Here is a 15,900-nt window from a genome sequence, read left to right on the forward strand (position 1 = left end):
TGTAGGAGAGTTTAGTGGTGTGGAGGAGGGCCTAGAAGTGGGTAGGTAAGAGTAGTAGTGTGGAGAAGTAGAAGGTACGATCAAAGGGTTAAATTGAGTCTTAAAAGATACGAGAGACATCATAGGGACAAAAGGGAAGAGGGAAGAGTGTAGAGGTTGGTGGATTTGGGGAAGAAACATAGAGAGTTGACAAACGAGGGAGGGGAGAAAGTGAGTTTGTTTAAAGAAAGATCAGCTAAATCGTGGAGTCTGCAAGACACAATAACATAACCCTCAAGATAATTAACAATTGGAAAGACAGAAGGAGCTTAGTTAGATAAGGCCAAATGCCTTAATTGCACATTGCAGCCTGTTAGTATACTGAAGGTGAAACAATCGCTATCTACTAACTGGGATTAAGGCTGCCAGGGTTAGGGAGCAGATGCTTTTTGACAAGTTTATTTATTCATATATGATATGATATGATGTTTATAGTGCACCTATACACAAGTGTTTCAAGGCGTGATGAGGCAAGAGAGGGGAACAAAGGGAGGACAGGACAATTATCTTGCAAGGCCAAGTGACATTGAGATTGCGCAAGTGCAGGGAAGAGGGAAGGGGAAACGTGCCTGGGGAAGTGGAGGAGGTGAAGTGCTAGACATAGGTGAAAAACAAGAAGTACGGCCAGCAGGTGGGCAGTGCAGGGGTTAAGTGCAGACAACAGGTATTAGCAAATGCAGGTAGGGGGACTGTAGGCTTGCAGATACAGCCCCAAGTGCAGGGTTGCCAGGAGGCAGTGCAGGGTTGCTAGGAGGCAGTGCAGGTGTGCGACTGGGGGGGTGGACAGGGGCTTGGGTCCATGGTTCAGATGGTAGCCAGGTAACCAGTGCAGTATCAGACAGGAGATCAGCAGGGGAGAGGAAGGAAGAGGGCAGAAGCAAAGAGGAAAGTTTTGAGCTGCTTCCGGAACTGGAGACGGTTCTGCTCAAGTTTAGGCAGGCTGGCTGTTCCAGAGGGAGGCGCCAGTCGAAGAGAGAGATCTGCCCCCAACTCGTTGCTTGGAACATGGGAGTAGGACATGGGGAGGGACAGGGGGGACAAATCCCCCCCACAATTGTAAGTGGGGGGATGTAATGTCATTTATCCCCCCCCAGAATATGTTTGGTGTGTCGTACAGGGATCTGTTTTTGAAGTGGGGGGAGGAGCTGCTTACTATGTAAGCAGCCCTCTCCCCCCAACCCCCAAAGCATGGGGGCAATACCCTGGGGGCAGATGGGTGATCATCTGCCCCAGGAAAGGGGGCAAACAAACATTATTATTTTTTTAAACGTAGTTTTGGGTGTGGGTGGGGATGGGTGCAGGTGGGGCCACTAGCCACCAGGGATTCTTACAAGGGGGTGGCCCTCTCCCCCAACCCTAAGGGGATGGGGGCACTTTATGTAGCCCTCTCTGGGGGCAGATGTCTGCCCTTAGGAAGGGGTACTTGAGATGCCCCCCATCCATTTGGGGTGGGGGGAGGCCACTGTAAATATTGGCAGAACCACCCCCCCAAGATTGGGGCAGTACATTTTGACCCCCCCTGGGGGAAGATGGCCACACCCATGTGCCCATCTGCCCCTAGGAAAGGGGCAAAACAAAACCAAGAAAACATTATAACTTGTTTGGGGTGGGGGGGCCCGGTGGGGCCCGCTAGACCACCAGGAATCTTTTGTGTTTGAAAGGGGGCCCTCTCCCCCCAACCTAAGTGGATGGATGGGGGAGCACCTTATGTAGCCCTCCCTGGGGGCAGATTTCTGCCCCTATGAAGTGGTACATGAGATGCCCCCCATCCATTTGGGGTGGGGGGAGAGGCCACTGCAAATATTGGCAGAGCCACCCCCCAAGCCTGGGGCAGAATGTTTTGCCCCCCCTGGGGACAGAGGGCCACACACATGTGCCCATCTGCCCCTAGGGAAGGGGCAAAACAAAAAATATATTATATCTTGTTTTGGGTGGGGGTGGTGGTCCGGGGGGACCCACTAGACCACCAGGATGTTTTGTGTTTGAAAGGGGGTTGGCTCTCTCCCCCCACCCTGAGTGGATGGGGCACCTTATGTAGCCCTCCCTAGGGGCAGATTTCTGCCCCTAGGAAGGGGTACATGAGATGCCCTCCATCCATTTGGGGTGGGGGGAGAGGCCACTGCAAATATTGGTAGATCTGGCCCCCAAGCCTGGGGCAGTACGTTTTGCCCCCCCGGGGGCAGATGGCCACACACATGTGTCCATCTGCCTCTAGGAAAGGGTCAAAACAAAAATGAAACAAATTATAACTTGTTTTGGGTGAGTGTGGGGGGGCCACTGAACCGCAATGGATGTTATTTGTGGAAAGGGGGTGGCCCTCTCCCCCCACCCCAAATGGATGCGGGGCATCTCATGTAGCCCTCCCTGGGGGCAGATTGCTAGATTGGGGTTATCAGTGGGTTAGCCTTTTCCCTTTGCGCCCAGGTAGGTGCAACCACACATATGAGGTACTGTTTTCGTCAGGATACCTGTGGGGACGCTGCAAGGTAGGACATCTGTTGTTGGCAGCGTGTTTCGGTATGTGGGCAGAGGGAAATGTCTCTGAAATTTGGTGGAAGAAAACTCAATTTTCAGACATTTTACTCTGGACACCCACCGAAACACGCCGCCAACAACACATGTCCTACCATCCTGCGTTCCCACAGGTGTCCCAACGAAAACAGTACCTCACAAGTGTGGGTGCACCTACCTGGGCGCAAAGGGAAAAGGCTAACCCACTGGTAACCCCAAGCCTTTCTGCAGAGCAGATTTTGCTCATGTGGACAACATACAGATTTGGGCCTATGGTGTTGAAGCCACCAAGGAAAACAGGGAACCTCATGCATTTCCAAAAAAGAGGACACCCGTGGCAATCCACAGAGGTCTGACTTGTGCAAATCGCCTCAGAATTTACTACCCACAATCCCCGGCAAACTCTGAAACGTTATGACCGCCTACATTTGGGGAAGAAAGGAGTCAAATTTGGCTGAGATATCTTATGTAACAAAAAAGTTACAAGGGATTGAACGGCGACATACCGAAATCACCAAAAAAGGCCTTGGCAGAAATACCCATGGCAGTTAAGGGGTTAAGACGGTAAAGCCCCAGAAGAGATATAATTTGTAAGGTAGCTCAATGAGGTCATGCTCCAAATGTAGATTGTGCACAGAATTATGTAACACCTGTGTTCAGCACCTGCCTTAATCTTCCGGTGGGATTATTTGCGGAGTGAATGCATTCAGCTTCCGATGCAACACAGCATTTTCCAGGTCAATTGGTTCAGAAGAAGTGATGGAAAACACTATTACTGTCGCTTTTTCTAATTGGCCGGATTTTCGTGCATTTTCTGGGTGGAGTTCGGGAGCCGAGTGGACACAACACGACTCCCCCTGTATTTCCCGCTCCACCAGACCAATGCAGCCTTACTGGCAGCATGGGTTCTCATGCTGGAAATAAGGAAAGGGATTCCTCTGGGATCTCCTTGGAAATTAAACCTGGTAAAAGCGGGCGGAGTGCAGAGGAAGCCATTTGTCAACTCTGCCAGCAATCGCTAATTGTGCGAGGTATTTACACTCTTCCGGAGTGGAAAAGCAATGTGATTTCACCTGCCTTTTACACTAAAATCTTCAATTTTGTGGCGGAAAAGTAAAAATTTACGCCAATGGAAGTGGTCCACTCCATGCAGTTTACTTTGCACCTTAATGCTTGTGGGTTTTGCGTGATGCTACACATGTAATAAATAAATAAATAAATACATTTAACATGACCCCAGATAAATGGGAATTTGTGATCAGAATGAGTGAGTATGGCAGGTCGCTGGTAAGAGGGTGTCCTGTGCTTCTTGAGTATGTTGGCAAATGCCCTTAATTTCCATCTCACATTAAACAGGTGCTTAAACCCATCAGTGTGGATTGCACAATAATAATTCGACAGAGGTATTTAAAATGGCCAACTTAGCTCTTTGGTTGACATTGTCAAAGTGGGAGAATGTTGCCCAGAATGTGCCACTTTCTCTGCGGAGTGAATTGTGCCCACCCCCAGGAAGAAGTGTGAAAAACCCACAAGGGCACTGTGCCCTGCTCTTTCTGTGTATGTCTTCCCGACAGGGCGACAGAACCCGACTCAGACATGGGTAAGTCTCAGGTGGCAAGCCTTGTACCCTAGTTGATGTGGCAAAGGATTCCAGACTTCTGAGGCTGATAACATTAGTAGCATTGAGTTACATGCCACTTGACAGGTATGTGTGAAAAAGTTGCAAAGCAGTGCTGTTAGTGGCCTAAAGCAGGAGGCAATGTCTGCCCACCCTCAAAGGGTACGTATGACCAAAAGTAATAGGCCCCTCCCCCATCATGGCTGTAAGGGCCAGGCTCCAAACCAGGGCAAGAATGCCCTCCAATCATCCATGCCCATGAGTAGGGTACCCCTCATGCTCCAGGAACCCTGTTGAGCAACCTCTGTGCTTTCCAGGTGATACTAACATTATTTAAAGCCAGAAGTCTTAAAGGTAATCTCTTTATTGCAGCTGGAAATTAGCTCCTTGGGTGATCAAAATGTCTTAACCAAGTGTGACATCATCCCCTTCATTTATAAGCAATATGTGTGTTCTCGCGTTCCTTCATCCACTGAATTACTGTTAGAAACAAAGGCAAGTATTGTGTCTCTTGTGTAGGCATTAGGAAGGCAGTTGCCAGCCTCTGGCATAATATGCCCATGTTCTTCCAATATTGGCTAGCTGTTGCCCTCTTATGGCTAGGTAGAACCATTATGGCAGTGACAGGCAAATGTCTTTCCCCGGCAGACAGTAAAGTGGAAATAAGAGGCCAATTCAAGACACAGAACAAATAACAGTTAAGACAGACTGCAGCTGCCATTGCTGTGGTAGGTAGAATATGTTGAGTGTTCAAGCAAGGAGGTATGTATTAAGCAAGCAAGCAGTGAGACAAGGGAGAGGCAAAGAAAGGCCAGAGGGGCTTTTTGAATAGTGTAACAGGGCAGAGGACCCATGCTCTGCCGTCCTAGTAACATATGAGAGAATCAAATAGATCAGGCTTTGCAGCAAATGTTAAACGAAAAAGGAACAGAGTCCAGCTCTGCATTCAGAATAACAAAGGCAAAGAAAGGCTAGGCTCTAAAGCCAGCATGAGATGGAATAATAGGAAAAAGACTCATTGTGAGAGGCTGGCCCTGCCCTCACAGGAGCGCTAAAAGGGCAGTCCACATAGCGGGCTGCCCCTTTGGCCACCCCCTGGGTCCACATACAGCCCACTTACTAGGCATCCCCCGGGTCCGATGCATCTGGCCGCAGACCTGGGGAGAGCTTATAAGGGGGTGGGCTTCCAATCGCTCATCCTCCTTGTTTGCTGCACCAACCAACCCCCTGGAGGACAGTCAAAGCAGAAACATCACACACCTGGTCCCTCTACTGCAATAACACGGCTTACTCAGAGGTACAAGCAAGATTTCCTCTTTATTTGAAACTGCCATCCTTCCATTCCAAGAGACACACGTCTCCTTGCCTCACACAAAAAAAGTAGCAACTTGCAGTTGGTAGAAAAGGCTGCAACTCCTTTATTTGTCAGGAATCCACTTACAGGTGATCTGCCTCTTAACAAGCTGGCGTCCTAGCTGTGGCCCACTGGAGGTAATTGTTATTTCCTCTCTCTTACCAAGAGCTCATAGTCAGATGACAAATCCAGAAATGCAACATATAAAGACATGTTCTTTGCCGTTGCATCCTTTAATTTGATTCTGTTTTCTTTTCTTCTTTTCTCTTGTTTTATACAGTGATGATATTTGTCATTTAATACGTACTGCTATTTTAATTTTAATGTTGTGAAAAGTCGAGTTCTTTGACTAAAACACAATAAATAAATAAAGAAAGCAAAGTCCCCAAGGTGTGCCCTGTCCCCCCCCCCCAGATTTTATGTGTCTCCTACGCCCCTGGCTTGGAAAGCGCCAGACCCTCAATGAGTTGGAGGTGGAGGAGCTTAGAGCTCAAGTAGGAAAATACTTCTGAAGAGAAAGCTGGAGATATTTTGGTCACAGGCCTCAGAAGGCCAATATACAGGAGGAAGGAGCAATGCTCTTTTGATCACAAAAGGATGTGCAATAGATAGGAAAAAAGATTTGATGTAAAGCAGTGAGCTTCTTACAATGGGTTGAGGTGTAGGGACATTCTGACCAAGCTCTGGAAGGGGGTAAATGGAATGGTTACCGGCGACAGCTCCTAAGTGGACATACATAGATCAAGGACAACCAACATTGGATACTTTTATGTGCAGGTAGACGATATGGCCAGTTATGAATGGAAAAAATATCTAAAGGGGCACCTGGCGGAGTCCTGATATGCCCAGGTGCGTACAAATATAAATATCAAAAGGAATCAGGATGAGAGATCCACAAACAGCTGTATGGTTTTGGAACCATTTATTTTTATCTCCAAACTATTTTGCACAGATGAGTTTTTAGGTATTTACATAACTTTCGATAAGCACGAAAGTGACACGGACAGGTTTGATGTTATACATAGGAAATACAGATGTGTATCAACCTCTGGAGCATAGAGGTAAAAATTCCCAACAAAATGCAAAGTGAATGCGACAATTGAGTAAAACAAAACTTGAGAGAGTGCTGCCCAAGACTATGTTTAGTCCGGGGGTCTAACATCTGTATTTCCTATGGCAGTCAAGGAGGCAGACCGAAAATTATGAGAAGGCTTATTGAGTTGGATAGAGGAGGATAGCTACCTACGTTACCATGGATAGATTTGTGAACCAGAAGGCACAGGGTTTTTTAAAAATATTTTTTATATCAACCATTTGTGTCCTGCGCTAGGAAAAGGGTGGATCCCGCTACTCCATCGGATAATAAGGCGTGTTCGGGGCTCAGATGAACCCCCAACTCCACTTGTGCTGTAGCGCCAAAAGGTCAAGAGGATTCACACTCGGTATTAGTAAGAGAAAATGGAAATATATTAAAATTGCCCTTTCTGAGACACGTGTTTCGGCGACACACTCGCCTTTTTCAATCAGGGCTAGAATAGATGAACATAAAATTACAGACATATTACAGTTTTACAAAAATGTTCAATGTGAAAACATAATTTGAATACATTAGTCATTGTGAAAGGAAAGCAGTCAAATCACAAAAATACATAAAAGGCAACAGTTGCAAAATCAATGTTGAAAAGATTTGGCACAGAGAGGCAAAGGAGGGGGATAAGGGAGGAATGGTGAGGATGAGAAAAACAAATAAATAGCAACAAGAACAACAAAAGAAAAAATATATATAGTTGGTTAGTTGGCAGTTGTAGTCTAATTAAGCGATATGCTGTATAGTTAAGACATTACGTATTGAATCCTATATAGGAGTGAGTTCTTACCTAGTGAGTGTTAGTCAATGTTATAAATATATCAGTTGACATGTTCATGGGATCAATCCTGCCTGTTGAAACAATAAATGCATTTAGATGTAGGTGTTGTAAAAGAAAGCAGGCAAAGTTGCATTATTTGTACTTTAGTGTGCCTGTGGGAAATTAGGGATCGAGTTACATGAGTTACGCTCGTAGTGAACAGTATTGTGCGTCAACATTAACGACATGTGTGTTGTGAACAAAACTAGATAATGCGTGCATAAATGGACAAATATCCTGATTATATGATGGTCGACATGTAAAGTAAACATGACTGAATCATAGAAGTATATTACAAAAATGTAAATCCAGTAACGGTGTGCCGAGCGCGGCACTGCCTCGGATGTAGAGTATATCAGATGTGCATGCTAACGATACAATGCAGTCAGTTAGTATTTCAGTGCTTAGTCGCTTTTCACATACACCATGTAGTTAGGCTTTGTTGTTTGCATGCAATATGTCGGAGTTCCTTATAGAAAATTATCCTTATTTGCCGGTTTGCTCTGCGAAAAGCTGCATTTTACGCGCGACACTGTGTCCCAGTGCAGCGAGCGCTTGGGTATGTTAATTAGGGTGGGATGAGTGTGCGGGTGGGTTGAGGGGCTTAGGGCTTACCTCGCAAGAGGTGAATCCATTCATTAGCGTCAGCGTCTACAGTCGGAAACAAACGCTGCGCTAAGGGTTTGGAATGTAGCTGCGTAACAATGACAACTCTAGTCCTTCTTCGCTGGTAGTACTGCCTGTCTAGGGGTAATCAGACTCACCTTTTGTTTTTCACCAGTAGGACTTGTACATATACCCATTGAAGTCCTAAACTGCCCACTATCTATTGAGCCTTTTTAATGTTGTTGCTGCTATTGTCTTGGACCATCGAAGCCTCTTGGTAGCTCATGTAGAGCAAAAGACATTCATTCAAATGAATGAATGAGCACCATATCCCAGTCCACTATGGCAAGATATAGTCTTGGGAGGATAGCACAAGGAAGCTTGGAAGCAAGACAACATGGAGCAACACAGATTCGATCCCCGGGTACGCGCTTGGAAACCTCTGGGTATAAAGCATGTTATAAATTACCTATCATATCATATAGTTGCTCTCACAGTTACATGACCATCAAGCTTAGCAGCAGATAATAGTTGAGTCAGTGGATGACCTATATCCCACTGTACAGGGCAGTCTGATCAGTGGAGGGGGTGGGACCTATTGCGATTTCAATGTATGCTACTAGCTCAGGATCTGATGCTTAATTTGTATTCTGTTGGTGGTGGTGGATGGTGATCAAGTTGATGATAATCAGTGTTTCAAGTGTGCAGCATGTTGTGTTCATACTATCAGAGTAGAGCACAGGTGTGTTCCACACATTAGCAGGGAGTGCACTCTCACAGGGGTGAGGGGGTGAAGGCATCATGGAGTAGACACAGACAACTGATTCAAATTCCGTTTCAAAAAGTGGGATGGAGTAAGGCCGAACTTTCCCTATGATAAGGTGGGATTTCCCTACCTAAAGAACCCTAAGGATAGTCTGTGTCAGGATGTCCTAATCAAATGTCTGTCTGTGTCCAAAACTTATACTTGCCCTCTCAACTGACTGTATACAAAGTATAGGGCAAAAACAAAGAGGTGATGGCTGGAAGGTTTAGACTTAATCTTAACCACTGGCAATGCTCTGGGCAACCCTCCAGACCACCGTTCTTCGCCTGCCAAGCCATTACAGAAGGGAAAGACCATATGCAAATCAGGCTTGGCCCCACCCCAAAAGGGGCAGTCCAGCTCTAACTGCTAGGCCACATCCCTTCTGCACGAGACCACAAGCATCCCCAAACATGTTTCGCCCTTGTTGGGGCTCATCAGTGAGGAGTAGCCTGGGTCTCTAGGCCCAGCAGGCACGGGACCCACGTCTGGGCATACCCGTCCCACTCGGGGTGACATAGCAAAAACAAAGAGGTGATGGCTGGAAGGTTTAGACTTAATCTTAACCACTGGCAATGCGCTGGGCAACCCTCCAGACCACCGTTCTTCGCCTGCCAAGCCATTACAGAAGGGAAAGACCATATGCAAATCAGGCTTGGCCCCACCCCAAAAGGGGCAGTCCAGCCCGAACTGCTAGGCCACATCCCTTCTGCACGAGACCACAAGCATCCCCAAACATGTTTCGCCCTTGTTGGGGCTCATCAGTGAGGAGTAGCCTGGGTCTATAGGCCCAGCAGGCACTGGTCCCACGTCTGGGCATACCCGTCCCACTCGGGGTGACATAGCAAAAACAAAGAGGTGATGGCTGGAAGGTATAGACTTAATCTTAACCACTGGCAATGCTCTGGGCAACCCTCCAGACCACCGTTCTTCGCCTTCCAAGCCATTACAGAAGGGAAAGACCATATGCAAATCAGGCTTGGCCCCACCCCAAAAGGGGCAGTCCAGCCCGAACTGCTAGGCCACATCCCTTCTGCACGAGACCACAAGCATCCCCAAACATGTTTCACCCTTGTTGGGGCTCATCAGTGAGGAGTACCCTGGGTCTCTAGGCCCAGCAGGCACGGGACCCACGTCTGGGCATACCCGTCCCACTCGGGGTGACATAGCAAAAACAAAGAGGTGATGGCTGGAAGGTTTAAACTTAATCTTAACCACTGGCAATGCTCTGGGCAACCCTCCAGACCACCGTTCTTCGCCTGCCAAGCCATTACAGAAGGGAAAGACCATATGCAAATCAGGCTTGGCCACACCCCAAAAGGGGCAGTCCAGCCCGAACTGCTAGGCCACATCCCTTCTGCACGAGACCACAAGCATCCCCAAACATGTTTCGCCCTTGTTGGGGCTCATCAGTGAGGAGTAGCCTGGGTCTATAGGCCCAGCAGGCACGGGACCCACGACTGGGCATACCCGTCCCACTCGGGGTGACATAGCAAAAACAAAGAGGTGATGGCTGGAAGGTTTAGACTTAATCTTAACCACTGGCAATGCTCTGGGCAACCCTCCAGACCACTGTTCTTCACCTGCCAAGCCATTACAGAAGGGAAAGACCATATGCAAATCAGGCTTGGCCCCACCCCAAAAGGGGCAGTCCAGCCGGAACTGCTAGGCCACATCCCTTCTGCACGAGACCACAAGCATCCCCAAACATGTTTTGCCCTTGTTGGGGCTCATCAGTGAGGAGTAGCCTGGGTCTCTAGGCCCAGCAGGCACGGGACCCACGTCTGGGCATACCCGTCCCACTCGGGGTGACATAGCAAAAACAAAGAGGTGATGGCTGGAAGGTTTAGACTTAATCTTAACCACTGGCAATGCTCTGGGCAACCCTCCAGACCACCGTTCTTCGCCTGCCAAGCCATTACAGAAGGGAAAGACCATATACAAATCAGGCTTGGTCCCACCCCAAAAGGGGCAGTCCAGCCCGAACTGCTAGGCCACATCCCTTCTGCACGAGACCACAAGCATCCCCAAACATGTTTCGCCCTTGTTGGGGCTCATCGGTGAGGAGTAGCCTGGGTCTCTTGGCCCAGCAGCCACGGGACCCCGAGTTGGACGGGTATGCCCAGACGTGGGTCCGGAGTCTGCCGGGCCTAGAGACCCAAGCTACTCCTCACTGATGACGCCCAACAAGGCTGAAACATGTCTGGGGATGCTTGTGGTCTCGTGCAGAAGGGATGTGACCTAGCAGTTCGGGCTGGACTACCCCTTTTGGGTAGGACCAAGCCTGATTTGCATATGGTTTTTCCGCTTCTGTAATGGCTTGGCAGGCTGAAAAACGATGGTCTGGAGGGTTGCCCAGAGCTTTGCCCGTGGTTATGATTAATTCAAAACCTTCCAGCCATCACCTTTCTGTTTTGTACAAAGTATAGGGAACACAGTTATTTGGGACACTTCCCACCTCTGGTTTCCCTTCCCCAAGAGTTCAACTCTTCCAGATTTCAAAAGAAAACAGTTCCTTGAGACACTTGCCAGTTGATTTACGATTAGCATCTTGTACCAGTTCTCATAAACAGTTCTATTTCTTAACTTCAATTTTCAGGCTGTTAAAAAACATAAACTTCTTTAGACATACTTTCATTGGCTTCTTCCATATAGGGCACTTGGTCTAGGTGTAGTTGTCGGACCACATGGTCCACCCATTACAGGTCACACATCTGATACCCCTTACTGTTTCCATCAACAATTATACACTCATTATGGTTTCTGTATTCCTCTGGCTCTTGCCAACACAGGTTTCACCCTTGCTGGCAATTCCAGGGCCCCTCTTGGCTTTGGGTCAATTTCATACCCTTATCGGTATTCTCTTGACTTTGCCAATATCTATTTCATGGGCCCCTCTTAACTTGGGGGACGACTTGGTTTCTCATTTGCATTCCCTTCTTGGTATTCTTTTGAATTTGCCAATACTGGCTTCATAAGCCCCTTTTAACTTTGGGCCAATACTTGACTTGTGTACCCTGCTTTGCATTCTCTTGACTTTTACAATACTTGTTTTATACGATGCATTCCTTGGTTTATGTCTCATGTAATACTTTGTATTCACTCCATTTATGAGTATTCAATGTGCTGTGTATTCTGTGCAGCATTCAAAAGTGCTTTCAATCAGTTTCAGTTCACTCAGTATCTTAAAAGTACTTGTTCTGGCATGCAAAAGTATGTTTAGTTACTTCCAGTTCATTCGACATTCGCAAAGGACTTTGTTATGCATTACACACAGCAACATCTTTCTCTTTGGCGTTCTTCGCAATGGGCTTCTCCAAGCTTCTTTGGTTTCCCACTTTCCCCAGACTCCGCCTCTCCTTCGTTCCCCCTACAGAGAGCACAGCTTGCTCTCGTGGCTTCCCGAGACAGCGGCCAGCTTCAATGGGTGTTCCATAGCTGCCGACCACGGCTTCGGCCTCTCTTTCTCCTGCACAGCACCGCTCCCGGCATCTGGGTCTCCAGCTTCATTTCCTCCAGCCCATTTCCTTTCTCCCAAAGTGGCAGGCATTTTTTTATCCATCAGGTGTGCTAAGTGACCGCAGGTGTGGGTCATTGAGTTTCATTGCCTGTCTATTGAGAACTCCATTAGGCAGTCATGCCTGGTTGTTCCATTAGTCTGCCTCCACGGTTCTCTTCTTTGCCTCAGTACCAGAGTGGTGTTTGGAACTGTCTGATCTAATACATGGATCACCAATGACTCTGTTTTTTCTCTGATATGTGTGTTTATCAGTAACATGAGACTGTGTCTGCATAGTTGGCCTCTTTCTCATCCCAGTACTAAGTTTTTTCTAGGCGACAGTTTGGAAGTAGGAAAAGGTAGAGGGTTTACAATATCCTACAAAGGTTTTAGGGATAGTGGGCTCATTGTGAACAGGGAAAGGGGGATACCATGCCTCACCTTAATAAATCCTCTCCCCGCTCCCCAAGTTCCCTCCAACCAGGTGATCTTCCTTTGCATATTCACCCCCAGAGTCGGGATCCAAAAGGTGATGGCCGTTCCCTGGCCACCTGAGAGGAGGATCCTGGGGAAAAGAAGTGAGGACACCCTCAAGTTCCTCACAGGGATCACAGTGAATGTGTATGTCTCTCCCCTCTCACAGCGGTGGCTAACACATTGGCCCTCATTCCGAGTTTGGAGGTAAGGGAAAAATAATGCCGGTAAAGGAATACCGGCATCGCTTACCGCTACGGGCTATTCTGACCAACCAGACTGCTTTTAACGGCTTTGTAACATATGATGCCATTAATAGCGGTCTAGGCGCCGCACGCGACACACCATCCGGCATTAGCGGCATGCCGTAAACCGGAGAAGATCACAAGTGAGGTGGACATGCAAATAACGGCCTCATGAAGATAGAAAAAGTGCCTACCAGCATGGCGTAAATACTGGCATCACCGATCAGGCATAGAGCCCTGAGCAGTGTTTCCAACTGCCATAGATGCACACAATCAGCACAGGTGGAGGCAATGGAGTCAGGCCCAGTACAAAAGGAGCACACCCACACACCACACCCCCTCCCACACCAAGATGATACGAATAGTAGTAGCATTACTGGAGCTGGAGGACCTGCTTGCAATGCCTCAACATCAACAACAACAACACCCGCCACCACAGAGGAGACGCAGGAGGAGAAGGAGGGTGAGACAGGCCCAGCAAGCCCCACCAGTGCAGCCACCATTACCACCCCGGCAGCCACAATCCCTCTCATCAGAGCCAATCCATTCAATCTAATTCCTGAGCAGATCCACACCCTGTACTGGCTTGACTGGGACACCATCACCACCATAGTGGACCTGATACACGATGACATAGTGAGCCTCATAGAAATACACACCGCCATCCCACCCCTACTGAAGGTAGAGTCTGTGCTCCACTTCCTTGCCTCAGGCACCTACCAGCACACAGTGGGGCACATGCATGTCATATCACAACCCTTATTTTCCCGGATTCTGAACCAAGTGCTGGATGCCCGCCTCAAGCACACAAGGGACTACATATCCCTACCACGGACTCCCCAGGAGATATTTGATTCAAAAGTTGCCTTGCATGCACTGGCAGGCATGCCAAATTGTGTAAGTGCCCTCGACTGCACCCACGTGGAGATGGAGGTCCCGCAAGCCATGGAGGTGGTGTAACGCAAACGCAAGCAATACCACTCCATCAATGTGCAGATGGTATGCAATGTCAGCAAGATCATCACACATTGCTGTGCCTGATATCCCAGATCAACTCATGAATCTATGGTCCTGCGGAACTCCATGCTACCACGCTTCATGGAGCGACATGCTGGACGACGTGCCTGGCTGCTTGGTGAGTTTCCTGACTGGGCCATGGCAGTGCATTGGGCTGTGAGGTGGGTGAATGCATACTCCACCTGGGTGGGAATGGGGGGGGTGCATACTCCACCTGGGTGGGAATGAGGTGGATGCATACTCCACCTGGGTGGGAATGGGGGTGTCAATGCATCCAAGGACATGTGCATGTGGGCACCGATTACCTGCAGGCATGTGAGAATAGTACAGTTGTCCAACATGATTTAGCGAACAATTACCTTCATTCCCCTCTCATGCAGGTAACGGTGGCTATCCCTCGAAGCCATGGGGTTGCCAGTTATATGGTCAAAAACAAAAGGATCAAATGCCTTTTGATCGACAGTAAAATGATTTTTTTTATTTTTTTTATGGGGGGTTCTCCCCCTAACCCCCCGTTTTCTTTATTAAAAACATTTTTTTACCAACCCAAACTAAAAAATATATATAAATACATTTTTTAAAAAATGCTACCTTTTTTTCCCATCATTTGACTGTCGATCAAATGGTCATTCGATCCTTTGTTTTTGACCATTTGACTGGACACCAAGCTGTGGCTCCTGACCCCTGTCCGAAACCCACAGAACAGGCACGAGGAGGACTACAATCGTTCCCATACCCGTACACGTGTGGTAATTCAGCAGACCTTTGGCCTGTTGAAGGCACGATTTCGCTGCCTCAGCCCGTCGGGTGGGGCCCTCCTCTACAGACATGAGAAGGTGGCCAAGATCACCATGGCATGTGTAATGCTGCACAATATGTGCATCCGCCGGAACGTGCCCCTGCCCCCTGACATGTAACTGCTACCACCTGATGATGATGAAGGGTATCATGAAGATGTGGCAGGACCTCATCACATTGGTGATGCACAGGAGGGACATGCTGTGCGCCAGTAAGTGATAACACAATATTTCTGACTTACATGTCAGCAGAGGGTGACATAATGGTTGGACATAGGGCACTGCGTGTGGGGGTACATGTACACTATGCACTGTGCAAGATTAAATGACACATGCACAATGATGAATGTCCACTCTGGTTCTTTTTTTTAACACAACCGGTGTATTGAAAGTAATAATATTAACGTGAATGACAAACCCTCCCCCCCTTCGCTCCCCCCACAACTCCCCCACACACCCTCACCCCTCCACCCCCCACAACTCCCCTACGCACCCTCACCCCCGTCCCCATCCCCCTCCCCCCACAACTTTTATTTTTTTAATAATTTTTTTTATTATTAACTCCCCCATACACCCTCAACCCCTACCCCTACCCCCACAACTCCCCCATACAAGTCCCATAGGGTGCAAGGAGCCTACATGAGGCTGTCAGTACAGTAATTCAGCACTCCCAGAGCCAGGGGGAGGCATGTCCCATTGGCGCAGCACACGGACCGACCGGCAGAGCGGGCTGGTTTGGGTACAGCTGCTTGTGGATGGTGTGGCCTCATGCTGAGACTGTTGGGTGGGAAGACCTGCCTCCAAAGCATCAGCAATGCGCCCGAGCACCTCGCAGAGGCGGTTCATGTTATCAGTGATGGACCGGCCCAGTGCCCTCAAATCCGTGCCCCACTCCTCCCTGGCCTGACGGTTGTCCTGCACAAATTCCTGTACGAGTGCAGTGAGCTGGTCAGCCCGCTGTGCTCCTGCAGCTGAACCTGTGGCCGTGCAGGAATCTGGCTGGCATGCCCAACCTGCTCATCCTCCCT

This window comes from Ambystoma mexicanum, chromosome 1q (genome assembly GCF_040938575.1).
Source record: "Ambystoma mexicanum isolate Mex_15411 chromosome 1q, UKY_AmexF1_1, whole genome shotgun sequence".
Classification (NCBI taxonomy): Eukaryota; Metazoa; Chordata; class Amphibia; order Caudata; family Ambystomatidae; genus Ambystoma; species Ambystoma mexicanum.